Source organism: Notothenia rossii, assembly GCF_949606895.1.
Source record: "Notothenia rossii genome assembly, chromosome: 6".
Classification (NCBI taxonomy): Eukaryota; Metazoa; Chordata; class Actinopteri; order Perciformes; family Nototheniidae; genus Notothenia; species Notothenia rossii.
Genome location: NC_136909.1, coordinates 49826312 through 49839793, shown reverse-complemented (window position 1 = coordinate 49839793; position 13482 = coordinate 49826312). Strand labels below are relative to the sequence as shown.

The following is a 13482-nucleotide window of genomic DNA, read 5'->3' as shown; positions in this document are numbered from 1 at the left end:
TCAATAAACCTTAGAAAATCTTGAAAGGGATGTGCAAAATAGTCATTATATACAGTCTTTAATGAACTATTAGTAGAGAATAACGAGTAATGAATATATTATATAGGGATTCTATTAATATCTAATAATAACAATAATGAAATTCAATAACATGCTTTAACCACCAGGTGTCCTTTTATATCAGCTGTGCACCGTTATGGTGTAAATACAGCCTATCTACCAATTGGATCAAATATAAAAGTCAGCCGAATTAGTGTTGATATTGTGAGGAGATGTATTGTGTGAAAATAAATGTAAGATGTTGTTTAATTGCTGATATATTTATGATCCACGTCACGTTGTCAGTGTTGGCGGCAGTTCCTCATGTTTGTCTAGAAGTCTTCTCATCAAGGCTCTATAAACAGAGAACTACGGCAGATATGTAACATTTAATGCAGCCGAACCGTGTATTACAATGCCGTTATGTGATGACCTCCAAAGAGAAAAGCAAGCACACTTGCAATAAAGTGTTTTCGGTCTGTTTCCGGTATTTGTTTATGACGATGTGATGTGAGATGTGACATGTGAGACTGGAATTGCACAGGGGAAAATAACGTAGGATGGCACCATTTTAGATGCGGATTTTGTTAAACTAATACGTTTGCGCTGTGGACCAACACTATACATTGACGGGGAAGGGGGTAGCAATAAAGATAACACCATTAAACAGTTACACAACATAACAACTAACTTTAAAATAGGCATTTTACTCCGAGAATAAAACGAAGTTCAGCCATGTTTTTTTTTTCTGCAGGGAGAAATGTGAAGATTACGTGACATAGACGCCAGCCATTGGAATGAATGGTGAAAAAAAACGTAGGGATCTTATAATTTCAGAGGCTTATTTGTAGAAATACTACGTCCTACGTTGTGGACCAACGTAGTTATTACACGTTTTTTTGTGAGACTGGGTTGGGTAAGCTCCATTGTTTTTATTTTTTATTTATTCACTTTAAGAGAAAGGGATTTCAGAAACAAGTCTCACAAGTTTGGCTCGAGGTAAAATTAACAAAAGCTAACTGTTGTTAGACTATGTTCCCCCCTTCTAAACTTATGAAATAATCAATGCCCTTGGGATGCTCTCAATAATGTGTGTGTGTGTGTGTGTGTGTGTGTGTGTGTGTGTGTGTGTGTGTGTGTTTGTGTGTGTGTGTCTGTGTGTGTGTGTGTGTGTGTGTGTGTGTGTGTGTGTCAGTGTGTGTGTCAAAGGTCCATCATACAAGATTTAGGGGATCTATTGGCAGCTGCTGATAATAACATCCATCATTATGGTTTACCAGAGGTGTGGACTCCATTTGATGACTTTGGACTCGACTTGACAAAATCACAAAACACTTGTGACTCGACTTGGACTTGAACACCAATGACTCAGGACTTGACTTGGACTTGAGCCTTCTGACTTGAGGTGACTTGATACTTTAATTTATTAAAAAAAAGTTCCTCGCAATATATTTACCGAAGCATCACACCAAAACGTTGAATCTCCGCTCCCCCATGATATAGCTATTAACCAATCAGGTTGGAGAGAGTCGTGACCATGACGCTGCGTGATGCTGTGTGACCCAGCACTATCGAAAAAATGATACCTAAGGTAGTCGCATTCGACTACAAAAACTACGCAGTTTTAAACAAAAAGCGAATGGCACAATGCTTAACCTGTGCCGCACACATCACAGATGGAGACGCAACAACCTTGAACTTTGTTCGCCATCTGAAACTGCATAAAGAACAGTAAGTCAAGTATACTATTAACTGTTTGTTCATCTCATGCAAACGTTAGCTTAACAGCTAAATATCTGTTGTCTATCCAGCTAAATAGATGCGGGTTCTATAAACAGTCTATGGTTAAAAATATACGGTTGCATTGAATACGCAATGTAATATGTTAGCATTACAGGGGGCAAGCCGCTAGGATAACGTTATGTTGCCGTTCTCCAGAGACAAGTAATGAATGTCCCGCGTATGCGATCCAGTTGTTGTGATTTGATTATGTGCACTGGGAACGGTCTAGCAGGTAGTCATCATTGTCTCTATAAATATAGCCTTTATATTTACAAAAAACGACCAGAATACCAGAAAGGTATCTAGTTCCCTCTATATTTTCACTGATGGATAGCAGTAGTGTTGCACTCAGAAATTCGGTTCTCTTTCTTCACTGTCAGCACTTTAACCCCACAACGAGTACACTTTGAACACACACTTATTCTTTGCTGCTTCATACAATTTACTACCATAAACCGCCATAAACTCCTTAGGCTACTTATTTTTATCCACCGAAGAAGCCACGTTCTTCTTCTACTTCTTCTTCTCTTGTCTACTCATAGGCGCCACATTGTGGCGAAAACAAGCGACAACAACAAAAATATTAATACTGCTTCGAAGCACACAATATGGAGATGTGAATGACATTAGAAACTGATTAGGTACAACATTAAATACACATACAAATAGATTGTAGGGTCCCTTATAACATACTGTACAATGGAATTAAACATTCTTAAGATTAACGTTGCATTAACTTAACATCAGGGATCTTATTAATAAATTCCTGCTGACAGTCACAGTAGCCTAACCTTACTGATCCCATCCATCCATCCATCTTCTCCCGCTTATCCGTGGTCGGGTCGCGGAGGTAGCAGTTCCAGCAGAGAGCCCCAAACTTTTTTTTCCCTGGCCACATCAACCAGCTCTGACTGGGGGATCCCAAGGCGCTCCCAGGCCAGCGAAGAGATATAATCCCTCCATCTGGTTCTAGGTCTACCCCTTGGTCTCTTCCCAGCTGGACGTGCCTGGAACACCTCCCTAGGGAGGCGCCCAGGTGGCATCCTAACTAGGTGCCCGAACCACCTCTTACTGATCCCTCTTAAAATAAAATAAAAACACGTTACTTTACCAGCAGAGAGAAAATTGATAATTCAATTATTAATGTGACTAATAAAGAGCAGTTTGATCTGCAATTCGAGAAAGAACAACAATACATTTACTAATTGTTGTTTTCTTCATATGTTTACCTTTTTACAGATATGAAGAATACCAGAGGAACAAAAGCATTACAAATGATGCACAACAGCCTTCAGTCTCACAGTTTTTTGGCAACCAAGATGGACAGTACAGCATGAATCTTCCACAGCAGAAAGCTATCACCAATGCAATACTGTCCGACTTAGTTGTCGATTGCAGCTTGCCCCTGCCAATTATTGAGAATAAGAGTTTTCACCACTTTCTGACAGTAGTTGACAGAAAGTACAGGCCAGTTTGTCGCAGGACACTGACTGTGAAAGTAGAGAACCTTGCTGTGGAAAGACGTTTAAAATTAAAAACCCGGATGAGCAATATAAATCATGTCTCAGTCACTGTGGACATTTGGTCTGACAGAAAGATGAGGGGATTCCTTGGTGTTACTGCACACTATTTAGAGAAGGATGAAGAGAGAATAGAGCTGAAATCCAATCTCCTGGCCTGCGACCGCTTCAAAGGCTCACACACAGCTGAAAGAATCTATGAGCAATTTGAGGCTGTATGTGATGAGTACAGCATTAAAAACAAGAGACTACATTATTAGTGACAATGCTGCCAACATGCATAAAGCGTTCACTGTGTGCTTCCCAACGGAGCAAGAAGATGAAGAGGATGATCTTGATAACCCAGAGCTATGGCATGACCTTTCCTTTGAAGATCAGGAAACGTTAGATGCTGCCCTGGCAAAAAAACAGCGCTTGCAGTGTTTTGCGCACACACTGCAGCTGGTGGTGGGAGACGGATTGAAGGAAACAAAAGGAACGACCTCTTCTCTTGCAAAGTTTTCGAAGCTCAGCTCACTGCTGCATACAAGCACAACTTTTAAAGATGTGTTTGATGCTGAATTTGGGGAACAAAGAGGCATGCCTGCTGCTGTCACCACAAGATGGAACTCGACACTCAGGCAAGTGAAGGCAGTACTCCGTTGTGAACATCCGAAGCTTTGCCGTGTACTAGAAAAAGGCTGGGCACAAGGAGTTGTTGTTCACAGCACAGGAGTGGCATGTTTTGAAGGAGTTGGTGGACATCATGAATCCATTTGGAGAAGCAACAGATTTGGGAAAAGATAGTGACAATCAGTTATGTTGTTCCATCTGTCCTGTCTCTACATCACCACCTCGAGAAGCTGAAGCCACAAGTCCGTTTCCTTAGCAGCCTGGTTAGAAGTCTCCAGGTGTCCCTGAAGAAAAGGTTTTGGGGGATTTTCCTCAATGTTAAAATGGCCACACTAACACAGGATGGAACAACTGCCCCCTTTTCAGATCCTGTGTACCTCAAAGCAGCTGCTTTGGATCCAGCCTTTTCTCTGATGTGGATAGACCACCATGTGCTGGTCAGTCTTGAGGTCAAAGCTGAGGTTCTACAACATGTGAAAGGTAAACTTAATTGAGTTTATTATTACTATTTTACTCATAATTTCCTTTTAATTGATTGCAACAATAATATGTGTTCAGTTTAACCTACTGCATCACCAATACAAAATATAATAAGGGCTCTTTTGTGTCTTTTTTGTTTGTTTTTACATGTTTTGCCAGAACTGATCCTGCGAGAGGCTGTGGAGACAGAGCAACCTACGCCCTGTGTTGATGAGGAAGAGCAAGAGAGCCTTGGACAAGGTGAAGGGCTGTTTGCTGCCTACCATAAGAGGAAGAAGAAGGATGTTGGGACCACTCCAGCACTGCAGCTAAGTCACTATCTCCACATCACTGACGGACAGAATGTCCTTTTGTTCTGGGCAATAAACATGAAGGTTCTTCCTTCGCTGTTCAAAGTGGCCATCAGAGTTTTGGCAGTACCTGCCTCCAGTGCTCCGGTGGAGCGAGTTTTTAGCCATGGTGACATCATCCTGCGACCCCATCGTGCACAAATGAGTGACCGACTATTGACCAATTTGGTCTTTTGCAAATGCAATGCATTATAGGGCCCCGAGATAATAGGAAAAGTGTAGGAGAATGAAACTGTTCCTTAATTTGGGCAAATTTGGTCTCTTGGACCCTGAGATTGATGCATCTATAACTTGTGTTTTTCACTCACTCACTCTGTCTGACAATAACAAACACACACTTCATATAATTTTTCATAATAAAAAAAAGCACACAAATTGTGTGGCTGAATGAAACTGTTACTTAATTTTATGTTTATGCAACTGTTATGTTGAAAATCACATAATGACTTGTCTAAGACTCGGTTTTCAAAGTTTAGGACTTGGGACTTGACTTGAACTTGCCCAACCTGACTTGAGACTTGACTCTGACTCGAGCGCAAAGACTTGAGACTTGACTCGGACTTGAGTGCAAAGACTTGAGACTTGACTTGGACTTGCAAAAACAATGACTTGGTCCCACCTCTGTGGTTTACTAATAGTTATCACTTCACTTCCTCCTCCAGCACCTGGACACAGCAGGAATCTACGCCGGGATCCTGTTTGTGGACTTCAGCTCTGCCTTCAACACAACCCTCTGGCTGGAGGCTGCACTCCATCAGGACCAAAACCTCTCTCCATCAGGACCAGAACCTCTCTCCATCAGGACCAGAACCTCTCTCCATCAGGACCAAAACCTCTCTCCATCAGGACCAGAACCTCTCCCCATCAGGACCAACACCTCTCTCCATCAGGACCAACACCTCTCTCCATCAGGAACAAAACCTCTCTCCATCAGGACCAAAACCTCTCTCCATCAGGACCAGAACCTCTCTCCATCAGGACCAACACCTCTCTCCATCAGGACCAAAACTTCTCTCCATAAGGACCAAAACCTCTCTCCATCAGGACCAAAACCTCTCGCCACCTCAACAATGCCCGCCCCCCCTACTGACACTTTACCTCAGCCAAAACGCAGACTCTATGCATTACATAATGGAGATCACAGGATGGTACATAATGCAATGTTTAAATATTGCTTACTGCACATATTTTATATTCTATAATTTATTGCATTCTATTTCGATGTAAATTACTGCTTTATTTTATTTCTATCTTACTATATTTTTATTACAGTGTTCTTAATATAGTTCGCTATCTGTGTACTTTTTTAATTTTGTATTTGTATGTACGACACCTAGTCAAATTCCTGATACGTGTGAACCTACCTGGCAATAAACCCGTTTCTGATTCTGATCTTTTTGTCCTCTAGGTTGCACTGCCACGTCTACAGTAGCGCAGAATGGACAGAGGAATCATGATTGGGCCTCAAGTTTTTTCCAGCCAATATACATTATCCTACAAACTTGGGATAAGAGGGTGAGTGAACAAGTTATCCATTGGTTGGAACCTACATCCCCATTGTTAAACGTACTAAATCCTGCACACTGCTCCTTCAAATTGACAATGTGAACATATTGTCACCATTTTGCAATTTCTGTTATTTTCAGTTGAGAATGTTTCAAAGTAATCTTACAAAATTCAACTTACTTTTTGTTTCTACTGTTGTAAGTATGATGTTTAAATATTAAATGCTGTATTCATTAGTTGTACTATAATTCTACAAATATTTTTATATTTTAAATTTTCAGAGTAATTGTTTCCTACAGAACATTTTGTGATGTCATTTTGTTGAACCTGTTTGATTGGAAAATGTTAGAAAAAAGCTGTAAAATAACAGTATTCTAGCTGTAGAACTTTAGGTTTTGTATTTATTTTATTGTTTGATCATACAAATCTAATTACATTTTTTTTTTAAAAACTGTTTTTCTCATCAGAACTTTATTTAAGGTTTTTTAATGTAACATTTTAAGACAATGGATTTTGAAAAGAGAGGAAAGTTTCCTCTAAAATCTTTAAGGACAATTTATGTATACTACCGGTAATTGCTTTTGCACTTTATTTCAGTTAAAGTATTTTTACTTTAATTTTATGGTTTTTGTTTGGCAGCCACTGCTGCCAGTCATTTGACCATTTGTTTACGGGTTTTTTGCCCGTAGAAGTTTTAGTGCTGTACTTTTATTGAAGGTTATTGACTGTAAAAAGAGAGGATAAATCTGTAAAATTTGAGTATTTGCCCGTAGAAGTATTAGTGCTGTACTTTTATTAAAGGTTATTGACTGTAAAAATAGAGCACAAATCTGTAAAATTGCAGTGTTTGCATGTTAAAGTGTTAGTGCTGTACTTTTATTGAAGGTTATTGACTGTAAAAAGAGCAGATAAATCTATAAAATTACAGTGTTTTCCTGTCAAATCTTTAAGGACAATTCCCGTAAATTAATGGCTTATTCACTTTATTTCAGTTAAAGTATTTGACTTTAATTTAAGGGTTTTTGTTTGGCAGCCGCTGCTGCCAGTACTTAGACCGTTTGCTTGCAAGTTTTTTTTTTGTCCTGTGTTTTGAACCAGTTGTAATTTGGCGGTTGTTGATTTGCGTAGCTCCGAGAATAGGGAATTGCAGTAGTCCAACCGAGATGAAACAAAAGCATGGACGAGAGAGGAAGAATCTTTGAAATGTTCCAAAGGTGGAAGAAAGCTGTTTTTGTGATGTCGTTGATGTGATTTTTAAACACCAGATCTGGATCGAATATAACCCAAAGATTTTTGGTGAACGGACTTTGGTGGATGTTTGAACCAGCTATGTTAGGCTGAGGTCGCAGAATGTGTCCCTGATATGTTGGGTGACCATGAAGTAACATTTCATTTGTTCTATGTTTAATTGGAGGAAGTTTGATGACATCCATAGTTTGATTTATTTTATGCAATTTTCGAGTTGTGTCAGTTGATGAGAGTTGTCCGGCTTAATGGACATGTACAGCTGAGTGTCATCTGCGTAAAAATGGGAACCTAATTGATATTTATTAATTAGTAAACCGAGAGGAAGCATGTCGATTGAAAAAAGGGATGGGGCCAAGCACAGAACCTTGGGGGACATTATAATTCACTTTTTTATGTTCTGAATAGCAGTTATTTTAGAGAACAAAGTGAGATATCCTGGTTAAGTAGGATTTCAACCAGGAAAGAGCAGAGCCAGTGGGTCCTACATGTTTCCAAGCGACGGAGTAGAATGTGGTGATCAATTGTGTCGAATACTGCACTAATACCTCATACACACCAACGGTGTTTCAGGGCCGGTTCGGAGCTGGAGCTTCAAAAGCACCAGGTTTTCCTTTTCACACCGCAGCGGAGCAGCCTCTTAGCTCCGGAATCCGGTTCGTTTCAAGCACCAAAAAATTGTCCGGCTAGAGCAAAAGCACCACATACGTCACGCTTACGTCGAGGCAGGGGCGGGATCAACTCCTGAACAACAAGACGGCGTTTTATCCAGTTTGTACACAACGATGGAGAAACTTAACAAGCAGCAGTGGTCCACTGAAGAGACCAGCTACCTACTGGGAATCTGGTCTTCCGAAGAGGTACAGATGAAGCTGGAGCACAATCGGCCATTGTTGTTGTTGTCGGTGTCAGCTGTGAGGGGTTTCCACGCTGTTTGGCTTTATGAAGCAGGCACGCAAACGGTTACGTCATGAAGCAAACGATGACGCAATGACGCAGCACCAGTCGGACTCTGGGCAGTGTGAAAAGAGCCGGAGCTAAACAGAAGAACCGGTTCTGAACCTGAAAAGCGCTAGCACGGAGCTTGAACCAGAGTTGCGTTGGTGTGAATGAGGTATAATATGGATGCAGAGCCATAGTCTGATGCAAGGAGTAGATCATTGACATCTTTCGTTAGTGCAGTTTCTGTACTGTGGAGTTTCCTGAAGCTGGATTGATATGGATTGTGTAGATTATTTGACAGAGAGGTTATCAGTGAGTTGTTGGGCCACTGCCTTTTCTAGAATTTTGGAAAAGAACGGCAGGTTTTTAATTGGCCTATAGTTATTATTTTGTCAAATTTTTGTTTTTTATTGCGGCCATATTTTTGGTATTCTCTAATCCAGTTATACATTTAGTATTGTTGTTATATAAATTGTGTAATAATGATTATATGTTATTTATAACCGCATGATATGCAGAAATAATAGTAATGCGATTTGACTTTGAACATTATATGTTCCTATTGCGTTCACGTAAACACATAAAAGCTCAAGGATGAGGTGGACAAGAAGAGCAAGCTCACATTTGACTCTGAGTTTCTTTTTGACGGACTGAGGCAGTTTTTCCATTCCCAAATGCATTCTTTATCTGGCTCTAAATAATACATTTTACAGGTATATTCCTTCCTTCTATCTACAGCTTTTCCGGAGTCATTTATGTGGTTTAGATTCTTTAGACTATATTCTTATAAAAAAAAGTGTACACGTGTCAATAACGTTTTTATTAAAACACAACTGCTTCCAAGGTCGGACTTATTTCTTAAGGTGGACTGAACCATGAGTGTGGAGTAACGTTGTGTCTTTCATTTAAATGAACTGTAACCTTCACCCAGGTATGTAACAGCTGTTCTCAAATGAACACGTGAAGTAAAGTTTAATATTTATAGTTTTATAGATTTATAATGAGTTATAATAAGAGGTGATCAACGTGAATGCTCAGGTTCCACCTTAACACGCAGACACGTTGCTTCACCATGAGCAGAAACCTTTATATATACAGTCTATGGCAGAAACACTGAAACTCTGAAACTCTTGTTAAGTTTCTCCATCGTTGTGTACAAACAGGATAAAACGTGGGCTTTTTATTGTTGTTCAGGAGTTGATCCTCTCTCTGCCCCCGCCTCGACGTAAGCGTGACGTATGCGGTGCTTTTGCTCTGGCCGGACAATTTTTTGGCGCTTGAAACGAACCGGATTCCGGAGCTAAGAGGCTGTTCCGCTGCGGTGTGAAGAGGAAAACCCGGTGCTTTTGAAGCTCCAGCTTCAAAAGCACTGAACCCTGTTGGTTTGAATGAGGTAAGAATGAGCCAACCACCGTGTCGGACACCGTAATCTTCTCTGGTCCCCTCCCCAATCTGATCAATGATGACATGTATAGCCGCATGTCATCATTTCAGCGCTGGTTGTCTTGGTGGTGCCCAGCAAACAATGTGGGCTTTGTGAATAATTGGACAGCCTTCTGGGGAAAACCTGGTCTGATTAAGAGAGACGGCATTCATCCTACTTTGGAAGGTGCAAATCTCATTTCGGCAAACATTTCAGGGCTTTGTGGACTTAATCCATGACAAACTGGAGTTGAGACCAGGAGGCAGAGTCGCAGTCTTACACGCTTCTCTGCGCTCTCTCCTAGGCAGTCATCCATAGGAATCCCGAACCCAATAAAATACCCAATATTAACGGTGTGTGTGTCTGCCCAAGGACAATTTAAGGTAAAACCTAATAGAGGTGTCATACATAATAACCTAATAAAAGTAAATGTAAACTACAACTACTACAGTGCAACAAAACAGCAAAATTAAATGTGGTCTCTTAAACATAAGATCTCTAGCATCTAAAGCAATACTGGTAAATGATTTAATATCAGATTATAATATTGATATATGCTGTCTCACTGAAACTTGGTTGAGACATGAAGAATATGTCAGCATAAATGAGGCCACTCCACCCAGCCATATCAATACTCATATTGCCCGAGGCACGGGCCAAGGAGGTGGAGTTGCAGCAATATTTGACTCAAGTTTACTTATCAATACTAAACAAAAATTAAATTATACCTCCTTTGAAAGCCTCATTTTCAGTCTTACGCATCCGACCTGGAAAACTTTGCAGTCAATCTTATTTGTTACAGTGTACCGTGCACCAGGTCCTTATTCAGAATTCTTATCAGAATTCTCTGAGTTTTTATCAACTTTGGTACTTAAAACAGATAAAGTAATTATCGTAGGTGACTTTAATATTCATGTTGACGATGATAAAAATAGCCTTACTGTTGCATTTAACTCTATATAAGATTATGTTGGTTTCTGTCAGAGTGTAAATAAACCAACCCACTGCTATAATCACACTCTTGACCTTGTTCTGACTTACGGTATTGAAATTGAGCAACTATTAGTCGAACCGCATAATCCTGCTTTATCCGACCATTTCTTAGTAACTTTTGAAGTACTGTTACTAGACTACAAAGCATTAGTCAAAAGCTCCTGCAGCAGAAACCTATCTGTTGGTGCTATAGCCAAATTTAAGGAAGAGATTCCACCAATACTTAACTCGATAGCATGTCTGCATGTAGGGGAGGAAACTTATACAAAATGTACACAACCCCAAATTGATCATGTTGTTGATAGTGCTGATGCGCTGCGAATAAAATTAGACTCTGTTGCTCCTCTGAAAAAGAAGAAAATAAAACAACATAGATTAGCTCCATGGCATAATGCCGAAACCCGCAAAATAAAGCAAAAGTCGAGATAACTTGAAAGGATATGGCGTTCCACTAAACTTGAAGAATCTCGTTTAATTTGGCATATTACTCTCAATGAATATAAGAAAGCACTGCGTAAAGCGAGAGCAGCATACTACTCTTCATTAATAGATGAGAATAAGAATAATGCAAGATTTCTTTTCAGCATTGTAGCCAGGCTGACAGAGAGCCACAGCTCGACTGAGCCTTCTATTCCCATAGCACTCAGTAGTAATGATTTTATGTGCTTTTTTAACGATAAAATTGTTACTCTTAGAAACAAAATCAATGACCTCTTGCCTTTGACCAGTATAGTGTTATCAACAGCTCCCGGAAACGTAAGTTCTAATATTACACTAGATAGTAAACTAGAAGGCTTTTCAGCCATAAACCTTGAACAATTAAATTCAATGATTCTCTCTTCTAAACCATCAACGTGTATCTTAGACCCGATTCCAACTAAGCTGTTAAAAGAAGTTTTCCATTAATTAGTACTTCTTTATTAAATATTATGAATATGTCTTTATTATCAGGCTATGTTCCACAATCATTCAAAGTAGCAGTGATAAAACCGCTTCTTAAAAAGCACAACCTCGATCCAGATGTTTTAGCCAACTATAGACCTATTTCTAATCTTCCGTTCCTCTCAAAAATTCTTGAGAAAGCAGTCGCAAAACAGCTGTGTGATTACTTAAAAAACTATGATTTATTTGAAGATTTTCAGTCTGGCTTTAGAACACAACATAGCACAGAGACAGCTCTGGTTAAAGTCACAAATGACATTCTAATAGCCTCTGACAAGGGACTTGTCTCTATTCTTGTCTTGCTCGATCTTAGTGCTGCATTTGATACTATCGACCATGATATCCTATTGCAAAGACTAGAGCACTTAGTTGGCATACAGGGAACTGCTTTAGGCTGATTTAGGTCCTATCTATCTGAACGCTCTCAGTTTGTACGTGTCAACGATGAATCTTCCATGCAAGCCATGGAGTGCCACAGGGCTCAGTGCTTGGACCTATTTTGTTTACACTATATATGCTTCCGTTAGGCAATATTATAAGGAATCATTCTGTAAACTTTAATTGCTATGCGGATGATACTCAACTATATTTATCAATCAAGCCTGATGAAATTAATCATCTAAATAAAATTCAAGACTGCCTCAAGGACTTAAAAACGTGGATGACCTTAAATGTTTTGATGTTAAACAAGACCAAAACTGAAGTTATTGTACTTGGCGCGAAGAATCTACGAAACAAATTATCTAAAGATATATTAACTATGGATGGCATTAATTTGGCCTCCAGTGAGACTGTAAGGAATCTTGGTGTTATATTTGATCAGGATTTATCCTTTAACACCCACATAAAATCAATTTCAAGGACCGCCTACTTCCATCTACGTAACATTGCAAAGATCAGGCATATCTTGCCTCAAAACGATGCAGAGAAACTAGTCCATGCATTTGTTACTTCAAGGCTGGATTATTGTAACTCCTTATTATCAGGGTGTACCAAGAAGTCATTCAAGTCGCTTCAGCTTATTGAAAATGCTGCAGCTCGTGTACTAACCAGAGTTAGGAAAAGGGACCACATTACTCCTGGATAGAATTTAAAATTCTTCTTCTCGCCTTCAAAGCCCTTAATGGGCAGGCGCCATCTTACCTTAAAGAACTCATTATACCCTATTGTCCTACTAGGGCATTGCGTTCCAAGAATGCAGGGTTGTTGGTTGTTCCCAGAGTCTCTAAAAGTACAATGGGAGCCAGAGCCTTTTCTTATCAAGCTCCACTTTTGTGGAATCAGCTTCCAGTTTTTGTTCGGACGGCAGACACCCTATCTGTTTTTAAGAGTGCGCTTAAGACCTTCCTTTTTGATAAAGCTTATAGTTAGGGCTGATTAGATTCAGCCCCTAGTTTTGCTGATATAGGCTTAGTTTGTCGGGGGACATCTTACTTCTTCCTTCTCTCTGTCTATACCTGTTTACTCTCATGTTCCGATTAACCCAGCTTCCCCAAATTTCTTTCTTTTTGGTGTCTATATACGCCGGGATCCGGAGTCATGGATGATCCTGCGGTCCTGTGTCATGGATTGCGAGTCCTGGATCTTGAGTCGTGGCTGTGGTCCTGGATCATAAGTCCTGGATGGATATACTCGTGGATTCATCTTC

The 13482-nt window shown here is 39.9% G+C and overlaps 1 long non-coding RNA gene across 1 annotated transcript; it reads left to right on the top strand.

Moving 5' to 3' along the window:
• Positions 1-3670: 3670 nt before the first annotated feature.
• Positions 3671-7084, top strand: LOC307045158. Its single transcript, XR_013809793.1, has 3 exons — positions 3671-4433; positions 4593-5931; positions 6192-7084. It is a non-coding gene; the product is annotated as an uncharacterized lncRNA (long non-coding RNA).
• Positions 7085-13482: the final 6398 nt, after the last annotated feature.